At 46.4% G+C, this 22,991-nt stretch overlaps 5 non-coding genes and 35 pseudogenes across 5 annotated transcripts; 2 read left to right on the top strand and 38 right to left on the bottom strand.

Moving 5' to 3' along the window:
• Positions 1-358: 358 nt before the first annotated feature.
• On the bottom strand, positions 359-477 carry LOC148245665 (5S ribosomal RNA; annotated as a pseudogene).
• Positions 478-1,035: 558 nt separating this feature from the next.
• On the bottom strand, positions 1,036-1,154 carry LOC148245664 (5S ribosomal RNA). The gene has a single exon (XR_015814268.1). It is a non-coding gene; the product is annotated as a 5S ribosomal RNA (ribosomal RNA).
• Positions 1,155-1,715: 561 nt separating this feature from the next.
• Positions 1,716-1,834, bottom strand: LOC148245663 (5S ribosomal RNA; annotated as a pseudogene).
• A 531-nt stretch (positions 1,835-2,365) lies between these two features.
• Positions 2,366-2,483, bottom strand: LOC148245662 (5S ribosomal RNA; annotated as a pseudogene).
• A 559-nt stretch (positions 2,484-3,042) lies between these two features.
• Positions 3,043-3,160, bottom strand: LOC148245661 (5S ribosomal RNA; annotated as a pseudogene).
• Positions 3,161-3,362: 202 nt separating this feature from the next.
• LOC148245660 (5S ribosomal RNA) lies at positions 3,363-3,481 on the bottom strand (annotated as a pseudogene).
• Positions 3,482-4,002: 521 nt separating this feature from the next.
• On the bottom strand, positions 4,003-4,121 carry LOC148245659 (5S ribosomal RNA; annotated as a pseudogene).
• Positions 4,122-4,680: 559 nt separating this feature from the next.
• On the bottom strand, positions 4,681-4,799 carry LOC148245658 (5S ribosomal RNA; annotated as a pseudogene).
• A 466-nt stretch (positions 4,800-5,265) lies between these two features.
• On the bottom strand, positions 5,266-5,384 carry LOC148245657 (5S ribosomal RNA; annotated as a pseudogene).
• A 561-nt stretch (positions 5,385-5,945) lies between these two features.
• Positions 5,946-6,064, bottom strand: LOC148245656 (5S ribosomal RNA). Its single transcript, XR_015815057.1, has one exon. It is a non-coding gene; the product is annotated as a 5S ribosomal RNA (ribosomal RNA).
• A 205-nt stretch (positions 6,065-6,269) lies between these two features.
• On the bottom strand, positions 6,270-6,388 carry LOC148245655 (5S ribosomal RNA; annotated as a pseudogene).
• Positions 6,389-6,950: 562 nt separating this feature from the next.
• LOC148245654 (5S ribosomal RNA) lies at positions 6,951-7,069 on the bottom strand (annotated as a pseudogene).
• A 204-nt stretch (positions 7,070-7,273) lies between these two features.
• Positions 7,274-7,391, bottom strand: LOC148245653 (5S ribosomal RNA; annotated as a pseudogene).
• A 1,188-nt stretch (positions 7,392-8,579) lies between these two features.
• Positions 8,580-8,698, bottom strand: LOC148245652 (5S ribosomal RNA; annotated as a pseudogene).
• Positions 8,699-9,255: 557 nt separating this feature from the next.
• Positions 9,256-9,374, bottom strand: LOC148245651 (5S ribosomal RNA; annotated as a pseudogene).
• Positions 9,375-9,937: 563 nt separating this feature from the next.
• On the bottom strand, positions 9,938-10,056 carry LOC148245650 (5S ribosomal RNA; annotated as a pseudogene).
• A 104-nt stretch (positions 10,057-10,160) lies between these two features.
• On the bottom strand, positions 10,161-10,279 carry LOC148245649 (5S ribosomal RNA; annotated as a pseudogene).
• A 563-nt stretch (positions 10,280-10,842) lies between these two features.
• LOC148245648 (5S ribosomal RNA) lies at positions 10,843-10,960 on the bottom strand (annotated as a pseudogene).
• A 207-nt stretch (positions 10,961-11,167) lies between these two features.
• Positions 11,168-11,286, bottom strand: LOC148245647 (5S ribosomal RNA; annotated as a pseudogene).
• A 378-nt stretch (positions 11,287-11,664) lies between these two features.
• On the top strand, positions 11,665-11,784 carry LOC148245646 (5S ribosomal RNA; annotated as a pseudogene).
• Positions 11,785-12,155: 371 nt separating this feature from the next.
• On the top strand, positions 12,156-12,273 carry LOC148245645 (5S ribosomal RNA; annotated as a pseudogene).
• A 940-nt stretch (positions 12,274-13,213) lies between these two features.
• Positions 13,214-13,332, bottom strand: LOC148245644 (5S ribosomal RNA). The gene has a single exon (XR_015815810.1). It is a non-coding gene; the product is annotated as a 5S ribosomal RNA (ribosomal RNA).
• A 205-nt stretch (positions 13,333-13,537) lies between these two features.
• On the bottom strand, positions 13,538-13,656 carry LOC148245643 (5S ribosomal RNA; annotated as a pseudogene).
• Positions 13,657-14,180: 524 nt separating this feature from the next.
• On the bottom strand, positions 14,181-14,299 carry LOC148245642 (5S ribosomal RNA; annotated as a pseudogene).
• Positions 14,300-14,508: 209 nt separating this feature from the next.
• Positions 14,509-14,627, bottom strand: LOC148245641 (5S ribosomal RNA; annotated as a pseudogene).
• A 562-nt stretch (positions 14,628-15,189) lies between these two features.
• On the bottom strand, positions 15,190-15,308 carry LOC148245640 (5S ribosomal RNA; annotated as a pseudogene).
• Positions 15,309-15,514: 206 nt separating this feature from the next.
• LOC148245639 (5S ribosomal RNA) lies at positions 15,515-15,632 on the bottom strand (annotated as a pseudogene).
• A 159-nt stretch (positions 15,633-15,791) lies between these two features.
• Positions 15,792-15,910, bottom strand: LOC148245638 (5S ribosomal RNA; annotated as a pseudogene).
• A 204-nt stretch (positions 15,911-16,114) lies between these two features.
• LOC148245637 (5S ribosomal RNA) lies at positions 16,115-16,232 on the bottom strand (annotated as a pseudogene).
• A 561-nt stretch (positions 16,233-16,793) lies between these two features.
• LOC148245636 (5S ribosomal RNA) lies at positions 16,794-16,912 on the bottom strand (annotated as a pseudogene).
• Positions 16,913-17,118: 206 nt separating this feature from the next.
• LOC148245635 (5S ribosomal RNA) lies at positions 17,119-17,237 on the bottom strand. The gene has a single exon (XR_015815286.1). It is a non-coding gene; the product is annotated as a 5S ribosomal RNA (ribosomal RNA).
• Positions 17,238-17,800: 563 nt separating this feature from the next.
• LOC148245634 (5S ribosomal RNA) lies at positions 17,801-17,919 on the bottom strand (annotated as a pseudogene).
• A 562-nt stretch (positions 17,920-18,481) lies between these two features.
• Positions 18,482-18,600, bottom strand: LOC148245633 (5S ribosomal RNA; annotated as a pseudogene).
• A 209-nt stretch (positions 18,601-18,809) lies between these two features.
• LOC148245632 (5S ribosomal RNA) lies at positions 18,810-18,928 on the bottom strand (annotated as a pseudogene).
• A 207-nt stretch (positions 18,929-19,135) lies between these two features.
• Positions 19,136-19,254, bottom strand: LOC148245631 (5S ribosomal RNA; annotated as a pseudogene).
• Positions 19,255-20,132: 878 nt separating this feature from the next.
• On the bottom strand, positions 20,133-20,251 carry LOC148245630 (5S ribosomal RNA; annotated as a pseudogene).
• Positions 20,252-20,809: 558 nt separating this feature from the next.
• Positions 20,810-20,928, bottom strand: LOC148245629 (5S ribosomal RNA). The gene has a single exon (XR_015814252.1). It is a non-coding gene; the product is annotated as a 5S ribosomal RNA (ribosomal RNA).
• A 562-nt stretch (positions 20,929-21,490) lies between these two features.
• LOC148245628 (5S ribosomal RNA) lies at positions 21,491-21,609 on the bottom strand (annotated as a pseudogene).
• A 531-nt stretch (positions 21,610-22,140) lies between these two features.
• On the bottom strand, positions 22,141-22,258 carry LOC148245627 (5S ribosomal RNA; annotated as a pseudogene).
• Positions 22,259-22,817: 559 nt separating this feature from the next.
• Positions 22,818-22,935, bottom strand: LOC148245626 (5S ribosomal RNA; annotated as a pseudogene).
• Between the last annotated feature and the right edge of the window lie 56 nt (positions 22,936-22,991).

The following is a 22,991-nucleotide window of genomic DNA, read 5'->3' as shown; positions in this document are numbered from 1 at the left end:
AACATGGGTGCAACACGAGGACCTCCCAAGAAAATGGGTGAAATATAAGGACTTCGCAGGAGGTAAGCCATGCTAGTACTACTCTCGCCCAAGCACCCTTACCTACAGAGTTCTGATAGAATCCGTTGCATTAGTGATGGTATGATCGCACCTGTTTCATTTCGTGCTGAAAATACATACACTCCTTCTCCTTCCCTCCCCCTCCCATCAATTGTTTCCTTGTGCGTTCACACTGCACCTATCCTTCTGGTTCTAATATCGATTAAAATGCCCCTGCTTCTTGACTCACATTTGCGTATAAACCAGCGGACCCTAGTTTCAGTCGCGCGTAACGTCGAACGACCCGTCTGAAAAAAAATTGGTGCGACACGAGGACTTCCCAGGAGGTCACCCATCCGAGTACTACTCTCGCCCAAGCACAATTAACTGCGGAGTTCTGATGGGATCCGGGGCTTTAGTGCTGGTAAGACCGCACCTGTTTAGTTTTGCGCTGCAAATACATACACTCCTTCTCTTTTCTTCCTCCTCCCGTCATTTGTTTCCTTGTTCGTGCGCGCTAAACCTCCCGTTCTCGTTCTAATATCAAGTAAAATGCTACAGCACCGTGACTCACATTTGCGAATAAACCTGAGGACCATAATTCAAGTCGCGCGTAACGTCGAAAGAATCATCTGCAAAAAAATGGGTGCAACACGAGAACTTCACAAGAAAATGGGTGAAATATAAGGACTTCGCAGGAGGTAACCCATGTTAGTACTACTCTCGCCCAAGCACCCTTACCTACGGAGTTCTGATAGAATCCATTGCATTAGTGTGGTATGATCGCACCTGTTTCATTTCGCGCTAAAAATACATACACTCCTTCTCCTTCCCTCCCCCTCCCATCAATTATTTCCTTGTGCGTTCACACTGCACCTCTCCTTCTCGTTCTAATATCGTTTAAAATGCCCCTGCTTCTTGACTCACATTTGCGTATAAACCAGCGGACCCTAGTTCCAGTCGCGCGTAACGTCGAACGACCCGTCTGAAAAAAAATTGGTGCGACACGAGAACTTCCCAAGAGGTCACCCATCCGAGTACTACTCTCGCCCAAGCACTCTTAACTGCAGAGTTCTGATGGGATCCGGTGCTTTAGTGCTGGTATGATCGCACCCGTTTAATTCTGCACTGCAAATACATAAACTCCTTCTCCTTTCTTCCCCCTCCCGTCATTTGTTTCCTTGTGCGTGCGCACTGCACCTCCCGTGCTCGTTCTAATATCAATAAAATGCTAAGGTGCCGTGACTCACATTTGTGAATGAACCTGAGGACCATCATTCAAGTCGCACTTATCGTCGAAAGAATCATCTGCAAAAAAATGGGTGCAACACGAGGACTTCCAAAGAAAATGGGTGAAATATAAGGACTTCGCAGGAGGTCACCCATCCTAGTGCTACTCTCGCCCAAGCACCCATAACTTGCGGATTTCTGATAGAATCTGTTGCATTCGTGCTGGTACGATTGCTCATGTTTTATTCTGCGCTGCAAATACATACACTTTTTCTCCCTCCATCCCCCCTCCCGTCATTTATTTCTTTGTGCCTGCACTCTGCATCTCTCCTTTTCGTTCTAATATCGATTAAAATGCCCCTGCTTCTTGACTCACATTTGCTTATAAACCAGTGGACCCTAGTTCTTGTCGCGCGTAACGTCGAATGACCCGTCTGAAAAAAAAATTAATACGACAAGAGGACTTCCTAGGAGGTCACCCATCCGAGTACTACTCTCGCCCAAGCAAACTTAACTGCGGAGTTCTGATGGGATCCGGTGCATTAGTGCTGGTATGATAGCAACTGTTTAATTTTGCGCTGCAAATACATAAACTCCTTCACCTTTATTCCCCCTCCCGTCATTTGTTTCCTTGTGCGTGCGCACTGCACCTCTCGTTGTCGTTCAAATATCAAGTAAAATGCCATGGCGTCGTGACTCACATTTGCGAATAAATCTGCGGACCATAATTAAAGTCGCGCGTAACGTCGAACTGCACATCTGAAAAAAAGAAAATGGGTGTAAAACGAGAACTTCCCAAGAGGTAACGCATTATTGTACTACTTTTGCCAAAGCACACTTAACTGTAGAGTTCTGATGGGATCCGGTGCATTTGTGCTGGTGTGACCGCACCTGTTTAATTTCGTGCTGAAAATACATACACTCCTTCTTCCCTCCCCCCTCCAATCATTTGTTTCCTTGTGCGTTCACACTGCACCTCTCCTTCTCGTTCTAATATCGATTAAAATGCCCCTGATTCTTGACTCACATTTGCGTATAAACCAGCGGACCATAGTTCCAGTCGTGCGTAACGTCGAACGACCCATCTGAAAAAAAATTGTTGCGATACGAGGACTTCCCAAGAGGTCACCCATCCGAGTACTACTCTAACCCAAGCACGCTTAACTGCAGAGTTCTGATGGGATCCAGTGCATTAGTACTGGTATAATGCCACTTGTTTAACTTTGCGCTTCAAATACATACACTCTTTCTCTTTTCTTCCTCCTCCCGTCATTTGTTTCCTTGTGCGTGCGCACTGCACCTCCCGTACTCGTTCTAATATCAAGTAAAATGCCACGGCTCCGTGACTCACATTTGCGAATAAACCTGCGGACCATAAATCAAGTCGCGCGTAACGTCGAAAGAATCATCTGCAAAAAGATGGGTGCAACACGACGACCTCCCAAGAAAATGGGTGAAATATAAGGACTTCGCAGGAGGTCACCCATCCGAGTACTTTTCTCGCCCAAGAACCCTTAACTGCGGAGTTCTGATAGAATCCGTTGCATTAGTGCTAGTATGATCCCTCATGTTTCATTCTGCACTGCAAATACATACTCTTTCTCCTCCCATCCCCCCTCCCGTCATTTGTTTCCTTGTGCGTGCACTCTGCATCTCTCTTTCTCGTTCTAATATCAAGTAATATGCCCCGGCACCGTGACTCACCTTTGCAAATGAACCAGCGGTTTATAATTTCATTCGCGCGTAACGTCGAACAACCCATCCGAAAAAAAATAGGTGCAACATGAGGGCTTCCCAGGTGGTCACCCATCAGAGTACTATTCTCGCCAAGCACACTTAACTGCGGAGTTCTGATGGGATCCGGGGCTTCAGTGCTGCTATGATCGCACCTCTTTAATTTCGCGCTGCAAGTACATACACTCCTCCTTTCTTCCCCCTCCCGTCATTTGTTTCCCTGTGCGTTCACACTTCACCTCTCATTCTCGTTCTAATATCGATTAAAATGCCCCTGCTTCTTGACTCACATTTGCGTATAAACCAGCGGACCCTAGTTCCAGACGCGCGTAACGTCGAACGACCAGTCTAAAAAAAAATTTGTGCGACACGAGGACTTCCCAGGAGGTCACCCATCCGAGTACTAATCTCGCCCAAGCACAATTCACTGCGGAGTTCTGATGGGATCCGGTGCATTAGTGCTGGTATGATCGCACCTGTTTAATTTCGCGCTGCAAATACATAAACTCATTACCATTTCTTCCCCCTCCCGTTCTCGTTCTAATATCAAGTAAAATGCTACAGCGCCGTGACTCACATTTGCGAATAAACCTGAGGACCATAATTCAAGTCGCGCGTAACGTCGAAAGAATCATCTGCAAAAAAATGGGTGCAACACGAGGACTTCACAAGAAAATGGGTGAAATATAAGGACTTCCCAAGAGGTCACCCTTCCGAGTAATACTCTCGCCCAAACACACCTAACTGCGGAGTTCTGATGGGATCCGGGGCTTTAGTGCTGGTACGATCGCACCTGTTTAATTTCGCGCTGCAAATACATACACACCTTCTCCCCTCTTCCCCCTCCGTCATTTGTTTCCTTGTGCGTTCACACTTCACCTCTCCTTCTCGTTCTAATATCGATTAAAATGCCCCTGCTTCTTGACTCACATTTGCGTATAAACCAGCGGACCCTAGTTCCAGTCGCGCGTAACGTCGAACGACCCGTCTGAAAAAAAATTGGTGCGACACGAGGACTTCCCAGGAGGTCACCCATCCGAGTACTAATCTCACCCAAGCACACTTCACTGCGTAGTTCTGATGGGATCCGGTACATTAGTGCTGGTATGATCGCACCTGTTTAATTTTGCGCTGCAAATATATAAACTCATTCCCCTTTCTTCCCCCTCCCGTCATTTGTTTCCTTGTGCGTGCGCACTGCACTTCCCGTTCTCGTTCTAATATCAAGTAAAATGCTACAGTACCGTGACTCATATTTGCGAATAAACCTGAGGACCATAATTCAAGTCGCGCGTAATGTCGAAAGAATCATCTGCAAAAAAATGGGTGCAAAACGAGGACTTCACAAGAAAATGGGTGAAATATAAGGACTTCGCAGGAGGTAACCCATGCTAGTACTACTCTCGCCCAAGCACCCTTACCTACGGAGTTCTAATAGAATCCGTTGCATTAGTGCTGGTATGATCGCACCTGTTTCATTTCGCGCTGCAAATACATAAACTCCTTCTCCTTTCTTCCCCCTCCCGTCATTTGTTTCCTTGTGCGTGCGCACTGCACCTCTCGTTCTCGTTCAAATATCGATTAAAATGCCCTTGCTTCTTGACTCACAATTGCGTAGAAACCAGCGGACCCCAGTTCCAGTCGAGCGTAACGTCGAATTACCCGTGTGAAAAAAAATTGGTGCGACACGAGGACTTCCCAGGAGGTCACCCATCCGAGAACTACTCTCGTCCAAGCACAGTTAACTGCGGAGTTCTGATGGGATCCGGTGCATTAGTGATGGTATGATCGCACCCGTTTAATTCCGCACTGCACCTACCGAGCTCGTTCTAATATCAAGTAAAATGCTACGGTGCTGTGACTCACATTTGCGAATAAATCTGAGGACCATAATTAAAGTCCCGTGTATCGTCGAAAGAATCATCTGCAAAAAAATTGGTGAAATATAAGGACTTCGCAGGAGGTCACCCATCCTAATGCTACTCTCGCCCAAGCACCCTTAACTTGCGGAGTTCTGATAGAATCCGTTGTATTGGTGCTGGTATGATTGCTCATGTTTCATTCGGCGCTGCAAATACAAACACTTTTTCTCCCTCCATCCCCCCTCCCGTCATTTGTTTCCTTGTGCGTGCACTCTGCATCTCTCCTTCTCGTTCTAATATCGATTAAAATGCCCCTGCTTCTTGACTCACATTTGCGTAAAAACACGTGGACCCTAGTTCCAGTCGCGCGTAACGTCGAACGACCCGTTTGAAAAAAAAATTAGTGCGACACGAGGACTTCCCAGGAGGTCACTTATCCGAGTACTACTCTCACCCAAGCACACTTAACTGCGGAGTTCTGATGGGATACGGTGCATTAGTGCTAGTATGATCGCACCTGTTTAATGTTGCGCTGCAAATACATAAATTCCTTCTCCTTTCTTCCCCCTCCCATCATTTGTTTTCTTGTGCGTGTGCACTGCACCTCCCGTGCTCGTTCTAATATCAAGTAAAATGCTACGGTGCCGTGACTCACATTGGCGAATAAACCTGACGACCATAATTCAAGTCGCGCGTAACGTCGAAAGAATCATCTGCAAAAAAATGGGTGCAACACGAGGACTTCCTAAGAAAATAGGTGAAATATAAGGACTTCGCATGAGGTCACCCATCCTAGTGCTACTCTCGCCCAAGCACCCTTAACTTGCGGAGTTCTGATAGAATCCGTTTCATTGGTGCTGGTATGATCGCTCATGTTTCATTCTGCGCTGCAAATACATACACTCTTTCTCCTCCCATCCCCCCTCCCGTCATTTGTTTCCTTGTGCGTGCACTCTGCATTTCTCTTTCTCGTTCTAATATCAAGTAATATACCCCGGCACCGTGACTCATCTTTGCAAATGAACCAGCGGTTTATAATTCTATTCGCGCGTAACATCTAACAACCCATCCGAAAAAAAATAGGTGCAACACGAGGGCTTCCCAAGTGGTCACCCATCCGAGTACTATGCTCGCCCAAGCACACTTAACTGCAGAGTTCTGATGGGATCCGGAGCTTTAGTGCTGGTATGATCGCACCTGTTTACTTTCGCACTGCAAATACATACACTCCTTCTCCTTTCTTCCCCCTCCTGTCATTTGTTTCCTTGTGCGTTCACACTTCACCTCTCATTCTCGTTCTAATATCGATTAAAATGCCCCTGCATCTTGACTCACATTTGCGTATAAACCAGCGGACCCTAGTTCCAGACGCGCATAAAGTCGAACGACCCGTCTGAAAAAAAATTGGTGCGACACGAGGACTTCCCAGGAGGTCACCCATCCGAGTACTAATCTCGCCCAAGCACACTTCACTGCGGAGTTCTGATGGGATCCAGTGCATTAGTGCTAGTATGATCTCACCTGTTTAATTTCGCGCTGCAAATACATAAACTCATTCCCCTTTCTTCCCCCTCCCGTCATTTGTTTCCTTGTGCGTGCGCATTGTACCTCCCGTTCTCGTTCTAATATCAAGTAAAATGCTACAGCGCCGTGACTCACATTTGCGAATAAACCTGAGGACCATAATTCAAGTCGCGCGTTACGTCGAAAGAATCATCTGCAAAAAAATGGGTGCAACACGAGGACTTCACAAGAAAATGGGTGAAATATAAGGACTTCCCAGGAGGTAACCCATGCTAGTACTACTCTCGCCCAAGCACCCTTACCTATGGAGTTCTGATAGAATCCGTTGCATTAGTGCTAGTATGATCGCACCTGTTTCATTTCGCGCTGCAAATACATAAACTCTTTCTCCTTTCTTCCCCCTCCCGTGTTTTTTTCCTTGTGCGTGCGCACTGCACCTCTCGTGCTCGTTCAAATATCAAGTAAAATGCCACGGCGCCGTGACTCATATTTGCGAATAAATCTGCGGACCATAATTAAAGTCGCGCGTAACGTCGAACGGCACATCTGAAAAAAAGAAAATGGGTGCAACACGAGAACTTCCCAGGAGGTAACCCATCATTGTACTACTTTCGCCAAAGCACACTTAACTGCGGAGTTCTAATGGGATCCGGTGCATTTGTGCTGGTGTGACCGCACCTGTTTAATTTCGTGCTGAAAATACATACACTCCTTCTTCCCTCCCCCCCTCCCATCATTTGTTTCCTTGTGCGTTCACACTGCACCTCTCCTTCTCCTTCTAATATCGATTAAAATACCCCTGATTCTTGACTCACATTTGCGTATAAACCAGCGGACCATAGTTCCAGTCGCGCGTAACGTCGAACGACCCGTCTGAAAAAAATTGGTTGAACACAAGGACTTCCCAAGAGGTCACCCATCCGAGTACTACTCTCACCCAAGCACACTTAACTGCCGAGTTCTGATGGGATCCAATGCATTAGTGCTGGTATGATCGCACCCGTTTAATTTCGAACTGCAAATACATAAACTCCTTCTCCTTTCTTCCCCCTCCCGTCATTTGTTTCCTTGTGCGTGTGCACTGCACCTCCCGTACTCGTTCTAATATCAAGTAAAATACTACGGTGCCGTGACTCACATTTGCGAATAGACCTGAGGACCATAATTCAAGTCGCGCGTAACGTCGAAAGAATCATTTGCAAAAAAATAGGTTCAACACGAGAACTTTACAAGAAAATGGGTGAAATATAAGGACTTCGCAGGAGGTAAGCCATGCTAGTACTACTCTCGCCCAAGCACCCTTACCTACGGAGTTCTGATAGAATCCGCTGCATTAGTGCTGGTATGATCGCACCTGTTTAATTCTGCACTGCAAATACATACACTCTTTCTCCTCCCATCCCCCCTCCCGTCATTTGTTTCCTTGTGCGTGCACTCTGCATCTCTCTTTCTCGTTCTAATATCAAGTAATATGCCCCGGCACCGTGACTCACCTTTGCAAATAAACCAGCGGTTTATAATTCCATTCGCGTGTAACGTCGAACAACCCATCCGAATACTAATCTCGCCCAAGCAAACTTCACTGCAGAGTTCTGATGGGATCCGGTGCATTAGTGCTGGTATGATCGCACCTGTTTAATTTTGCGCTGCAAATACATAAACTCATTCCCCTTTCTTCCCCCTCCCGTCATTTGTTTCCTTGTGCGTGCGCACTGCACCTCCCGTTCTCGTTCATATATCAAGAAAATGCTACAGCACCGTGACTCACATTTGCGAATAAACCTGAGGACCATAATTCAAGTCGCGCGTAACGTTGAAAGAATCATCTGCAAAAAAATGGGTGCAACACGAGGACTTCACAAGAAAATGGGTGAAATATAAGGACTTCGCAGGAGGTAACCCATGCTAGTACTACTCTCGCCCAAGCACCCTTACCTACGGAGTTCTGATAGAATCTGATGCATTAGTGCTAGTATGACCGCACCTGTTTAATTTCATGCTGAAAATACATACACTCCTTCTTCCCTCCCCCCCTCCCATCATTTGTTTCCTTGTGCGTTCACACTGCACCTCTCCTTCTCGTTCTAATATCGATTAAAATACCCCTGATTCTTGACCCTCATTTGCGTATAAACCAGCGGACCATAGTTCCAGTCGCGCGTATTGTCGAACGACCCGTCTGAAAAAAAATTGGTGCAACACAAGGACTTCCCAGGAGGTCACCCATCCGAGTACTACTCTCGCCCAAGCACACTTAACTGCGGAGTACTGATGGGATCCAGGGCAATAGTGCTGGTATGATCGCACCCGTTTAATTTCGTGCTGCAAATAGATAAACTCCTTCTCCTTTCTTCCACCTCCCGTCATTTGTTTCCTTGTGCGTGCGCATTGCACGTCCCGTGCTCATCCTAATATCAGGTAAAATACTACGGTGCCGTGACTCACATTTACGAATAAACCTGAGGACCATAATTCAAGTCGCGCATAATGTCGAAAGAATCATCTGCAAAAAAATGGGTGCAACACGAGGACTTCACAAGAAAATGAGTGAAATATAAGGACTTCGCAGGAGGTAACCCATGCTAGTACTACTCTCGCCGAAGCACCCTTACCTACGGAGTTCTGATAGAATCCGCTGCATTAGTGCTGGTATGATCGCACTTGTTTCATTTCGTGCTGAAAATACATACACTCCTTCTTTCCTCCCCCTCCCATCAATTGTTTCCTTGTGCGTTCACACTGCACCTCTCCTTCTCGTTCTAATATCAATTAAAATGCCCCTGCTTCTTGACTCACATTTGTGTATAAACCAGCGGAACCCAGTTCCCGTCGCGCGTAACGTCGAACGACCCGTCTAAAAAAAAAATTAGTGCGACACGAGGACTTCCCAAGAGGTCACCCATCCGAGTACTACTCTCGCCCAAGCGCACTTCACTGCGAAGTTCTGATGGGATCCGGTGCATTAGTCCTGGTATGATCGCACCCATTTTATTCTGCGCTGCAAAAACATAAACTCCTTCTCCTTTCTTCCCCCTCCCGTCATTTGTTTCCTTGTGCGTGCGCACTGCACCTCCCGTGCTCGTTCTAATATCAAGTAAAATGCTACGGTGTCGTGACTCATATTTGCGAATAAACCTGAGGACCATAATTCAAGTCGCGAGTATCGTCGAAAGAATCATCTGCAAAAAAATGGGTGCAACACGAGGACTTCCTAAGAAAATGGGTGAAATATAAGGACTTCGCAGGAGGTCACCCATCCTAGAGCTACTCTCGCCCAAGAACCCTTAACTTGCGGAGTTCTAATAGAATCCGTTGCATTGGTGCTGGTATGATTGCTCATGTTTCATTCTGCGCTGCAAATACATACACTTTTTTTTCCCTCCATCCCCCCTCCCGTCATTTGTATCCTTTTGCGTGCACTCTGCATCTCTCCTTCTCGTTCTAATATCGATTAAAATGCCCCTGCTTCTTGACTCACATTTGCGTATAAACCAGTGGACCCTAGTTCCAGTCGTGCGTAACGTCGAACGACCCGTCTGAAAAAAAAATTAGTGCGACATGTGGACTTCCTAGGATGTCACCCATCCGAGTACTACTCTCACCCAAGCACACTTACCTGCGGAGTTCTGATGGGATCCGGTGCATTAGTGCTGGTATGATCGCACCTGTTTAATTTTGCACTGCAAATACATAAACTCCTTATCCTTTCTTCCCCCTCCCGTCATTTAGATCCAGTCGCGCGTAACCTCGAACGACCCGTCTGAAAAAAAATTGGTGCGACATGAGAACTTCCCAGGAGGTCACCCATCCGAGTACTACTCTCGCCCAAGCGCACTTAACTGCGAAGTTCTGATGGGATCTGGTTCATTAGTGCTGGTATGATCGCACCCTTTTAATTTTGCGCTGCAAAAACATAAACTCCTTCTCCTTTCTTCACCCTCCCGTCATTTGTTTCCTTGTGCGTGCGCACTGCACCTCCCGTGCTCGTTCTAATATCAAGTAAAATGCTACGGTGCCGTGACTCACATTTGCGAATAAACCTGAGGACCATAATTCAAGTCGCGCGTATCGTCGAAAGAATCATCTGCAAAAAAATGGGTGCAACACGAGCACTTCCTAAGAAAATGGGTGAAATATAAGGACTTCGCAGGAGGTCACCCAACCCAGTGCTACACTCGCCCAAGCACCCTTAACTTGCGGAGTTCTGATAGAATCCGTTGCATTGGTGCTGGTATGATTGCTCATGTTTCATTCTGCGCTGCAAATACATACACTTTTTCTCCCTCCATCCCCCCTCCCGTCATTTGTTTCCTTGTGCGTGCACTCTACATCTCTCCTTCTCGTTCTAATATTGATTAAAATGCCCCTGCTTCTTGACTCACATTTGCGTATAAACCAGGGGACCCTAGTTCTAGTCGCGCGTAACGTCGAACGACCCGTCTGAAAAAAAAAATTAGTGCGACACAAGGACTTCCAGGAGGTCACCCATCCGAGTACTACTCTCGCCCAAGCACACTTAACTGCAGAGTTCTGATGGGATCCGGTGCATTAGTGCTGGTATGATCGCACCTGTTTAATTTCGCCCTGCAAATACATAAACTCCTTCTCCTTTCTTCCCCCTCCCGTCATTTGTTTCCATGTGCGTGCGCACTGCACCTCTCGTTCTCGTTCAAATATCAAGTAAAATACCACGGCGCCGTGACTCACATTTGCGAATAAATCTGCGGACCATAATTAAAGTCGCGCGTAACGTCGAACGACACATCTGGAAAAAAAAATGGGTACAACACGAGAATTTCCCAGGAGGTAACCCATCATTGTACTACTTTCGCCAAAACACAGTTAACTGCGGAGTTCTGATGGGATCCGGTGCATTTGTGCTGGTGTGACCGCACCTGTTTAATTTTGTGCTGAAAAAACATACACTCCTTCTTCCCTCCCCCCCTCCCATCATTTGTTTCCTTGTGCGTTCACACTGCACCTCTCATTCTCGTTCTAATATCGATTAAAATGCCCCTGATTCTTGACTCACATTTGCGTATAAACCAGCGGACCATAGTTCCAGTCGCGCGTAACGTCGAATGGGTTGTTCGACGTTACGCGCGAATGGAATTATAAACCGCTGGTTCATTTGCAAAGGTGAGTCACGATGCCAGGGCATACTACTTGATATTAGAACGAGAGAGAGAGATGCAGAGCGCACGCACAAGGAAACATATGACGGGAGGGGGAAGAAAGGAGAAGGAGTTTATGTATTTGCAGCGCGGAATTAAACGAATGCGATCATACCACCACTAATGCACCGGATCCCATCATAACTCCGCAGTTAAGTGTGTTTGGGCGAGAGTAGTACTCGGATGGGTGACCTCCTGGGAAGTCCTCGTGTATGTATTTTCCGCACGAAATGAAACAGGTGCGATCATACCAGCACTAATGCAACGGATTCTATCAGAACTCCGTAAGTAAGGGTGCTTGGGCGAGAGTAGTACTAGCATGGGTTACCTCCTGCGAAGTCCTTATATTTCACCCATTTTCTTGTGAAGTCCTCGTGTTGCACCCATTTTTTTGTAGATGATTCTTTCGATGATACGCGCGACTTGATTTATGGTCCGCAGGTTTATTCGCAAATGTGAGTCACGGCACCGTGGCATTTTACTTGATATTAGAACGAGTACGGGAGGTGCAGTGCGCACGCACAAGGAAACAAATGACGGGAGGTGGAAGAAAAGAGAAGGAGTGTATGTATTTGAAGCGCAAAATTAAACAAGTGGCATCATACCAGCACTAATGCACTGGATCCCATCAGAACTCTGCAGTTAAGTGTGCTTGGGCGAGAGTAGTACTCGGATGGTTGACCTCTTGGGAAGTCCTCGTATCGCAACAATTTTTTTTCAGATGGGTCGTTCGACGTTACGCGCGACTGGAACTATGGTCCGCTGGTTTATACGCAAATGTGAGTCAAGAATCAGGGACATTTTAATCGATATTAGAACGAGAAGGAGAGGTGCAGTGTGAACGCACAAGGAAACGAATGATGGGAGGGGGGGAGGGAAGAAAGAGTGTATGTATTTTGAGCACGAAATGAAACAGGTGCGATCATACCAGCACTAATGCAACGGATTCTATTAGAACTCCGTAGGTAAGGGTGCTTGGGCGAGAGTAGTACTAGCATGGGTCACCCATCCGAGTACTACTCTCGCCCAAGCACACTTAACTGCAGAGTTCTGATGGGATCCAATGCGTTAGTGCTGGTATGATGCCACTTGTTTAATTTTGCGCTTCAAATACATACACTCCTTCTCTTTTCTTGCTCCTCCCGTCATTTGTTTCCTTGTGCGTGCGCACTGCACCTCCCGAACTCGTTATAATATTAAGTAAAATGGCACGGCGCCGTGACTCAAATTTGCGAATAAACCTGCGGATCATAAATCAAGTCTCGCGTAACATCGAAAGAATCATCTACAAAAAGATAGGTGCAACACGAAGACCTCCCAAGAAAATGGGAGAAATATAAGGACTTCGCAAGAGGTCACCCATCCGATTACTTTTCTCACCCAAGCACCCTTAACTGCGGAGTTCTGATAGAATCCGTTGCATTAGTGCTGGTATGATCCCTCATGTTTCATTCTGCACTGCAAATACATAAACTCTTTCTCCTTCCATCCCCCTCCCGTCATTTGTTTCCTTGTGCGTGCACTCTGCATCTCTCTTTCTCCTTCTAATATCAAGTAATATGCCCCGGCACCGTGACTCACCTTTGCAAATGAACCAGCGAATTATAATTCCATTCGCGCGTAACGTCGAACAACCCATCCGAAAAAAAATAGGTGCAACACGAGGGCTTCCCAGGTGGTCACCCATCCGAGTACTACCCTCGCCCAAGCACACTTAACTGCGGAGTTCTGATGGGATCCGGAGCTTTAGTGCTGGTATGATCACACTTGTTTAATTTTGCGCTGCAAATACATACACTCCTTCTCCTTTCTTCCCCCTCCCGTCATTTGTTTCCTTGTGCATTCACACTTCACCTCTCATTCTCGTTCTAATATAGATTAAAATGCCCCTGCTTCTTGACTCACATTTGCGTATAAACCAGCGGACCCTAGTTCCAGACGTGCGTAACGTCGAACGACCCGTCTGAAAAAAAATTGGTGCGACAAGAGGACTTCCTAGGAGGTCACCCATCCGAGTACTAATCTCGCCCAAGCACACTTAACTGCGGAGTTCTGATGGGATCCGGTGCATTAGTGCTGTTATGATCGCACCTGTTTAATTTCGCGCTGCAAATACATAAACTCATTCCCCTTTCTTCCCCCTCCCGTGCTCGTTCTAATATCAAGTAAAATGCTACGGTGCCGTGACTCACATTTACGAATAAACCTGAGGACCATAATTCAAGTCGAGCATATCGTCGAAAGAATCATCTGCAAAAAAATGGGTGCAACACGAGGACTTCCTTAGAAAATGTGTCAAATATAAGGACTTCGCAGGAGGTAACCCATGCTAGTACTACTCTCGCCCAAGCACCCCTAACTTGCGGAGTTCTAATAGAATCCGTTGCATTGGTGCTGGTATGATCGCACCTGTTTCATTCTGCCCTGCAAATACATACAGTTTTTCTCCCTCCATCCCCCCTCCCGTCATTTGTTTCCTTGTGCGTTCACACTGCACCTCTCATTCTCGTTCTAATATCGATTAAAATGCCCCTGCTTCTTGACTCACATTTGCGTATAAACCAGCGGACCCTTGTTCCAGTCGCGCGTAAAGTCGAACGACCTGTCTGAAAAAAAATTGGTGCGACACAAGGACTTCCCAAGAGGTCACCCATCCGAGTACTAATCTCGCCCAAGCACACTTAACTGCAGAGTTCTGATGGGATCCGGTGCACTAGTGCTGGTATGATCGCACTCGTTTAATTTCGCGCTGCAAATACATAAACTCCTTCTCCTTTCTTCCCCCTCCCGTCATTTGTTTCCTTGTGCGTGCGCACTACACCTCTCGTTCTCGTTCAAATATCAAGTAAAATGCCACGGCGCCATGACTCACATTTGCGAATAAATCTGCGGACCATAATTAAAGTCGCGCGTAATGTCGAACGGCACATCTGAAAAAAAGAAAATGGGTGCAACACGAGAACTTCCCACGAGGTAACCCATCATTGTACTACTTTCGCCAAAGCATACTTAACTGCAGAGTTCTGATGGGATCCGGTGCGTTTGTGCTGGTATGATCGCACCTGTTTAATTTTGCGCTGCAAATGCATAAACTCATTCCCCTTTCTTCCCCCTCCCATCATTTGTTTCCTTGTGCGTGTGCAGTGCACCTCCCGTTCTCGTTCTAATATCAAGTAAAAGGCTACAGCACCGTGACTCACATTTGCGAATAAACCTGAGGACCATAATACAAGTCGCGCGTAACATCGAAAGAATCATCTGCAAAAAAATGGGTGCAACACGAGGACTTCACAAGAAAATGGGTGAAATATAAGGACTTCGCAGGAGGTAACCCATGCTAGTACTACTCTCGCCCAAGCACCCTTACTTACGGAGTTCCGATAGAATCCGTTGCATTAGTGCTGGTATGATTGCACCTATTTCATTTGGCGCTGCAAATACATACACTCCTTCTCCTTTCTTCCCCCTCCCGTCATTTGTTTCCTTGTGCGTGCGCACTGCACCTCTCGTTCTCGTTCAAATATCAAGTAAAATGCCACGGCGCCGTGACTCACATTTGCGAATAAATTTGCGGACCATAATTAAAGTCGCGCGTAACGTCGAACGGCACATCTAAAAAAAAAAAATGGGTGCAACACGAGAACTTCCCAGGAGGTAACCCATCATTGTACTACTTTCGTCAAAGCACACATAACTGCGGAGTTCTGATGGGATCCGGTGCATTTGTGCTGGTGTGACCGCACATGTTTAATTTCGTGCTGAAAATACATACACTCCTTCTTCCCTCCCCCCCTCCCATCATTTGTTTCCTTGTGCGTTCACACTGCACCTCTCCTTCTCGTTCTAATATCGATTAAAATGCCCTTGATTCTTGACTCACATTTGCGTATAAAGCAGCGGACCATAGTTCTAGTCGAGCGTAATGTCGAACGACCCATCTGAAAAAAAAAATTGTTGCGATATGAGGACTTCCCAAGAGGTCACCCATCCGAGTACTACTCTCGCCCAAGCACACTTAACTGCAGAGTTCTGATGGGATCCAGTGCATTAGTGCTGGTATGATGCCACTTGTTTAATTTTGTGCTTCAAATACATACACTCCTTCTCTCGTTCTCGTTCAAATATAAAGTAAAATGCCACGGCGCCGTGACTCACATTTGCGAATAAATCTGTGGACCATAATTAAAGTCGCACGTAACGTCGAATGGCACATCTGAAAAAAAGAAAATGGGTGTAACACGAGAACTTCCCAGGAGGTAACCCATCATTGTACTACTTTTGCCAAAGCACACTTAACTGTAGAGTTCTGATGGGATCCGGTGCATTTGTGCTGGTGTGACCGCACCTGTTTAATTTCGTGTCGAAAATACATACACTCCTTCTTCCCTCCCCCCCTCCAATCATTTGTTTCCTTGTGCGTTCACACTGCACCTCTCATTCTCGTTCTAATATCGATTAAAATGCCCCTGATTCTTGACTAACATTTGCGTATAAACCAGCGGACCATAGTTCCAGTCGCGCGTAACGTCGAACAACCCATTTGAAAAAAAATTGTTGCGATACGAGGACTTCCCAAGAGGTCACCCATCCTAGTACTACTTTCACCCAAGCACACTTAACTGCAGAGTTCTGATGGGATCCAGTGCATTAGTGCGGGTATGATGCCACTTGTTTAATTTTGCGCTTCAAATACATACACTCTTTCTCTTTTCTTCCTCCTCCCGTCATTTGTTTCCTTGTGCGTGCGCACTGCACCTCCCGTACTCGTTCTAATATCAAGTAAAATGCCACGGCGCCGTGACTCACATTTGCGAATAAACCTGCAGATCATAAATCAAGTCGCCCGTAACGTCGAAAGAATCATCTGCAAAAAGATGGGTGCAACACGAGGATCTTCCAAGAAAATGGGTGAAATATAAGGACTTCGCAGGAGGTCACCCATCCGAGTACTTTTCTCGCCCAAGCACCCTTAACTGCGGAGTTCTGATAGAATCCGTTGCATTAGTGCTGGTATGATCCCTCATGTTTCATTCCGCACTGCAAATACATACATTCTTTCTCATTCCATCCCCCCTCCCGTCATTTGTTTTCTTGTGCGTGCACTCTGCATCTCTCTTTCTCCTTCTAATATCAAGTAATATGCCCCGGCACCGTGACTCACCTTTGCAAATGAACCAGTGGTTTATAATTTCATTCGTGCGTAACGTCGAACAACCCATCTGAAAAAAAATAGGTGCAAAACGAGGGCTTCCCAGGTGGTCACCCATCCATGTACTACCCTCGCCCAAACACACTTAACTGCGGAGTTCTGATGGGATCCTGAGCTTTAGTGCTGGTATGATCGCACCTGTTTAATTTTTCGCTGTAAATACATAGACTGCTTCTCCTTTCTTCCCCCTCCCGTCATTTGTTTCCTTGTGCGTTCAAACTTCACCTCTCATTCTCATTCTAATAGCGATTTAAATGCCCCTGCTTCTTGACTCACATTTGCGTATAAACCAGCGGACCCTAGTTCAAAACGCACGTAACGTCGAACGACCCGTCTGAAAAGAAAATTGGTGCGACACGAGGACTTCCCATGAGGTCACCCATCCGAATACTAATCTCGCCCAAGCACACTTAACTGCGGAGTTCTGATGGGATCCAGTGCATTAGTGCTGGTATGATCGCACCGGCTTAATTTTGCGCTGCAAATACATAAACTCCTTCTCCTTTCTTCCCCCTCCCGTCATTTGTTTCCTTGTGCGTGCGCACTGCACCTCTCGTTCTCGTTCAAATATCAAGTAAAATGCCACGGCGCCGTGACTCACATTTGCGAATAAATTTGTGGACCATAATTAAAGTCGCGCGTAACATCGAACGACACATCTGAAAAAAAGAAAATGGATGCAACACGAGGACTTCACAAGAAAATGGGTGAAATATAAGGACTTCGCAGGAGGTAACCCATGCTAGTACTACTCTCGCCCAAGCACCGTTACCTACGGAGTTTTGATAGAATCCGTTGCATTAGTGCTGGTATGATCGCACCTGTTTCATTTCGTGCTGAAAATACATACACTCCTTCTCCTTCCCTCCCCCTCCCATCAATTGTTTCCTTGTGCGTTCACACTGCACCTCTCATTCTCGTTCTAATATCGATTAAAATGGCCCTGCTTCTTGACTCACATTTGCGTATAAACCAGCGGACCCCAGTTCCAGTCGCGCGAAACGTCGAACGACCCGTCTGAAAAAAAATTTGTGCGACACGAGGACTTCCCAGGAGGTCACCCATCCGAGTACTACTCTCGCCCAAACACACTTAACTGCGGAGTTCTGATGAGATCCGGTGCATTAGTGCTGGTATGATCCCACTCGTTTAATTCCGCGCTTCAAATACATAAATTCCTTCTCCTTTCTTCCCCCTCCCGTCATTTGGTTCCTTGTGCGTGCGCACTGCACCTCCCGTGCTCGTTCTAATATCAAGTAAAATGCTACGGTGCCGTGACTCACATTTGCGAATAAACCTGACGACCATAATTCAAGTCGCGCATATCGTCGAAAGAATCATCTGCAAAAAAATGGGTGCAACACGAGGACTTCCTAAGAAAATTGGTGAAATATAAGGACTTTGCAGGAGGTCACCCATCCTAGTGCTACTCTCGTCCAAGCACCCTTAACTTGCGGAGTTCTGATAGAATCCGTCACATTGGTGCTGGTATGATTGCTCATGTTTCATTCTGCGCTGCAAATACATACACTTTTTCTCCCTCCATCCCCCCTCCCGTCATTTGTTTCCTTTTGCGTGCACTCTGCATCTCTCCTTCTCGATCTAATATCGATTAAAATGCCCATGCTTCTTGACTCACATTTGCGTATGAACCAGGGGGCCCTAGTTCCAGTTACGCGTAACGTCGAACGACCCGTCTAAAAAAAAAATTAGTACGACACGAGGACTTCCCAGGAGGTCACCCATCCGAGTACTACTCTCGCCCAAGCACACTTCACTGCGGAGTTCTGATGGGATACGGTGCATTAATGCTAGTATGATCGCACCTGTTAAATTTTTCGCTGCAAATACATAATTTCCTTCCCCTTTCTTCCCCCTCCCGTCATTTGTTTCCTTGTGCGTGCGCACTGCACCTCTCGTTCTCGTTCAAATATCAAGTAAAATGTCACGGTGCCGTGACTCACATTTGCGAATAAATCTGCGGACCATAATTAAAGTCGCGCGTAACATCGAACGGCACATCTGAAAAAAAGAAAATGGGTGCAACACGAGAACTTCCCACGAGGTAACCCATCATTGTAATACTTTCCCCAAAGCACACTTAACTGCAGAGTTCTGATGGGATCCGGTGCATTTGTGCTGGTATGATCGCACCTGTTTAATTTCGCGCTGCAAATACATAAACTCCTTCTCCTTTCTTCCCCCTCCCGTCATTTGTTTCCTTGTGCATGCGCACTACACCTCTCGTTCTCGTTCAAATATCAGGTAAAATGCCACGGCGCCGTGACTCACATTTGCAAATATATCTGTGGACCATAATTAAAGTCGCGCGTAACGTCGAACGGCACATCTGAAAAAAAAAATGGGTTCAACACGTGAACCTCCCAGGAGGTAACCCATCATTGTACTACTTTCGCCAAAGCACACTTAACTGCGGAGTTCTGATGGGATCCGGTGCATTTGTGCTGGTGTGACCGCACCTGTTTAATTTCGTGCTGAAAATACATACGAGTTCTTCCCTCCCCCCCTCCCATCATTTGTTTCCTTGTGCGTTCACACTGCACCTCTCCTTCTCGTTCTAATATCGATTAAAATGCCCCTTATTCTTGACTCACATTTGCGTATAAACCAGCGGACCATAGTTCCAGTCGCGCGTAACGTCGAACGAACCATCTAAAAAAAAATTGTTGCGATACGAGGACCTCCTAAGAGGTCACCCATCCGAGTACTACTCTCGCCAAAGCACAATTAACTGCAGAGTACTGATAGGATCCAGTGCATTAGTGCTGGTATGATGCCGCTTGTTTAATTTTGCACTATAAATACATACACTTATTCTCTTTTCTTCCTCATCCGTCATTTGTTTCCTTGTGCGTGCGCACTGCACCTTCTGTACTCGTACTAATATCAAGTAAATGCCACAGCGCCGTGATTCACATTTGGAAATAAACCTGCGGACCATAAATCAAGTCGCACGTAACGTCGAAAGAATCATCGGCAAAAACATGGGTGCAACACGAGGACCTCCCAAGAAAATGGGTGAAATATAAGGACTTCGCAGGAGGTAAGCCATGCTAGTACTACTCTCGCCCAAGCACCCTTACCTACAGAGTTCTGATAGAATCCGTTGCATTAGTGATGGTATGATCGCACCTGTTTCATTTCGTGCTGAAAATACATACACTCCTTCTCCTTCCCTCCCCCTCCCATCAATTGTTTCCTTGTGCGTTCACACTGCACCTATCCTTCTGGTTCTAATATCGATTAAAATGCCCCTGCTTCTTGACTCACATTTGCGTATAAACCAGCGGACCCTAGTTTCAGTCGCGCGTAACGTCGAACGACCCGTCTGAAAAAAAATTGGTGCGACACGAGGACTTCCCAGGAGGTCACCCATCCGAGTACTACTCTCGCCCAAGCACAATTAACTGCGGAGTTCTGATGGGATCCGGGGCTTTAGTGCTGGTAAGACCGCACCTGTTTAGTTTTGCGCTGCAAATACATACACTCCTTCTCTTTTCTTCCTCCTCCCGTCATTTGTTTCCTTGTTCGTGCGCGCTAAACCTCCCGTTCTCGTTCTAATATCAAGTAAAATGCTACAGCACCGTGACTCACATTTGCGAATAAACCTGAGGACCATAATTCAAGTCGCGCGTAACGTCGAAAGAATCATCTGCAAAAAAATGGGTGCAACACGAGAACTTCACAAGAAAATGGGTGAAATATAAGGACTTCGCAGGAGGTAACCCATGTTAGTACTACTCTCGCCCAAGCACCCTTACCTACGGAGTTCTGATAGAATCCATTGCATTAGTGTGGTATGATCGCACCTGTTTCATTTCGCGCTAAAAATACATACACTCCTTCTCCTTCCCTCCCCCTCCCATCAATTATTTCCTTGTGCGTTCACACTGCACCTCTCCTTCTCGTTCTAATATCGTTTAAAATGCCCCTGCTTCTTGACTCACATTTGCGTATAAACCAGCGGACCCTAGTTCCAGTCGCGCGTAACGTCGAACGACCCGTCTGAAAAAAAATTGGTGCGACACGAGAACTTCCCAAGAGGTCACCCATCCGAGTACTACTCTCGCCCAAGCACTCTTAACTGCAGAGTTCTGATGGGATCCGGTGCTTTAGTGCTGGTATGATCGCACCCGTTTAATTCTGCACTGCAAATACATAAACTCCTTCTCCTTTCTTCCCCCTCCCGTCATTTGTTTCCTTGTGCGTGCGCACTGCACCTCCCGTGCTCGTTCTAATATCAATAAAATGCTAAGGTGCCGTGACTCACATTTGTGAATGAACCTGAGGACCATCATTCAAGTCGCACTTATCGTCGAAAGAATCATCTGCAAAAAAATGGGTGCAACACGAGGACTTCCAAAGAAAATGGGTGAAATATAAGGACTTCGCAGGAGGTCACCCATCCTAGTGCTACTCTCGCCCAAGCACCCATAACTTGCGGATTTCTGATAGAATCTGTTGCATTCGTGCTGGTACGATTGCTCATGTTTTATTCTGCGCTGCAAAATACATACACTTTTTCTCCCTCCATCCCCCCTCCCGTCATTTATTTCTTTGTGCCTGCACTCTGCATCTCTCCTTTTCGTTCTAATATCGATTAAAATGCCCCTGCTTCTTGACTCACATTTGCTTATAAACCAGTGGACCCTAGTTCTTGTCGCGCGTAACGTCGAATGACCCGTCTGAAAAAAAAATTAATACGACAAGAGGACTTCCTAGGAGGTCACCCATCCGAGTACTACTCTCGCCCAAGCAAACTTAACTGCGGAGTTCTGATGGGATCCGGTGCATTAGTGCTGGTATGATAGCAACCGTTTAATTTTGCGCTGCAAATACATAAACTCCTTCACCTTTATTCCCCCTCCCGTCATTTGTTTCCTTGTGCGTGCGCACTGCACCTCTCGTTGTCGTTCAAATATCAAGTAAAATGCCATGGCGTCGTGACTCACATTTGCGAATAAATCTGCGGACCATAATTAAAGTCGCGCGTAACTTCGAACTGCACATCTGAAAAAAAGAAAATGGGTGTAAAACGAGAACTTCCCAAGAGGTAACGCATTATTGTACTACTTTTGCCAAAGCACACTTAACTGTAGAGTTCTGATGGGATCCGGTGCATTTGTGCTGGTGTGACCGCACCTGTTTAATTTCGTGCTGAAAATACATACACTCCTTCTTCCCTCCCCCCTCCAATCATTTGTTTCCTTGTGCGTTCACACTGCACCTCTCCTTCTCGTTCTAATATCGATTAAAATGCCCCTGATTCTTGACTCACATTTGCGTATAAACCAGCGGACCATAGTTCCAGTCGTGCGTAACGTCGAACGACCCATCTGAAAAAAAATTGTTGCGATACGAGGACTTCCCAAGAGGTCACCCATCCGAGTACTACTCTAACCCAAGCACGCTTAACTGCAGAGTTCTGATGGGATCCAGTGCATTAGTACTGGTATAATGCCACTTGTTTAACTTTGCGCTTCAAATACATACACTCTTTCTCTTTTCTTCCTCCTCCCGTCATTTGTTTCCTTGTGCGTGCGCACTGCACCTCCCGTACTCGTTCTAATATCAAGTAAAATGCCACGGCTCCGTGACTCACATTTGCGAATAAACCTGCGGACCATAAATCAAGTCGCGCGTAACGTCGAAAGAATCATCTGCAAAAAGATGGGTGCAACACGACGACCTCCCAAGAAAATGGGTGAAATATAAGGACTTCGCAGGAGGTCACCCATCCGAGTACTTTTCTCGCCCAAGAACCCTTAATTGCGGAGTTCTGATAGAATCCGTTGCATTAGTGCTAGTATGATCCCTCATGTTTCATTCTGCACTGCAAATACATACTCTTTCTCCTCCCATCCCCCCTCCCGTCATTTGTTTCCTTGTGCGTGCACTCTGCATCTCTCTTTCTCGTTCTAATATCAAGTAATATGCCCCGGCACCGTGACTCACTTTTGCAAATGAACCAGCGGTTTATAATTTCATTCGCGCGTAACGTCGAACAACCCATCCGAAAAAAAATAGGTGCAACATGAGGGCTTCCCAGGTGGTCACCCATCAGAGTACTATTCTCGCCAAGCACACTTAACTGCGGAGTTCTGATGGGATCCGGGGCTTCAGTGCTGCTATGATCGCACCTCTTTAATTTCGCGCTGCAAATACATACACTCCTCCTTTCTTCCCCCTCCCGTCATT

The sequence above is a fragment of the Carica papaya genome, chromosome 8 (genome assembly GCF_054855325.1).
Source record: "Carica papaya isolate Zhongbai chromosome 8, ASM5485532v1, whole genome shotgun sequence".
NCBI lineage: Eukaryota > Viridiplantae > Streptophyta > Magnoliopsida > Brassicales > Caricaceae > Carica > Carica papaya.
The sequence above is the reverse complement of the archived record's forward strand: the minus strand, read 5'-3'. Positions and strand labels throughout refer to the sequence as shown.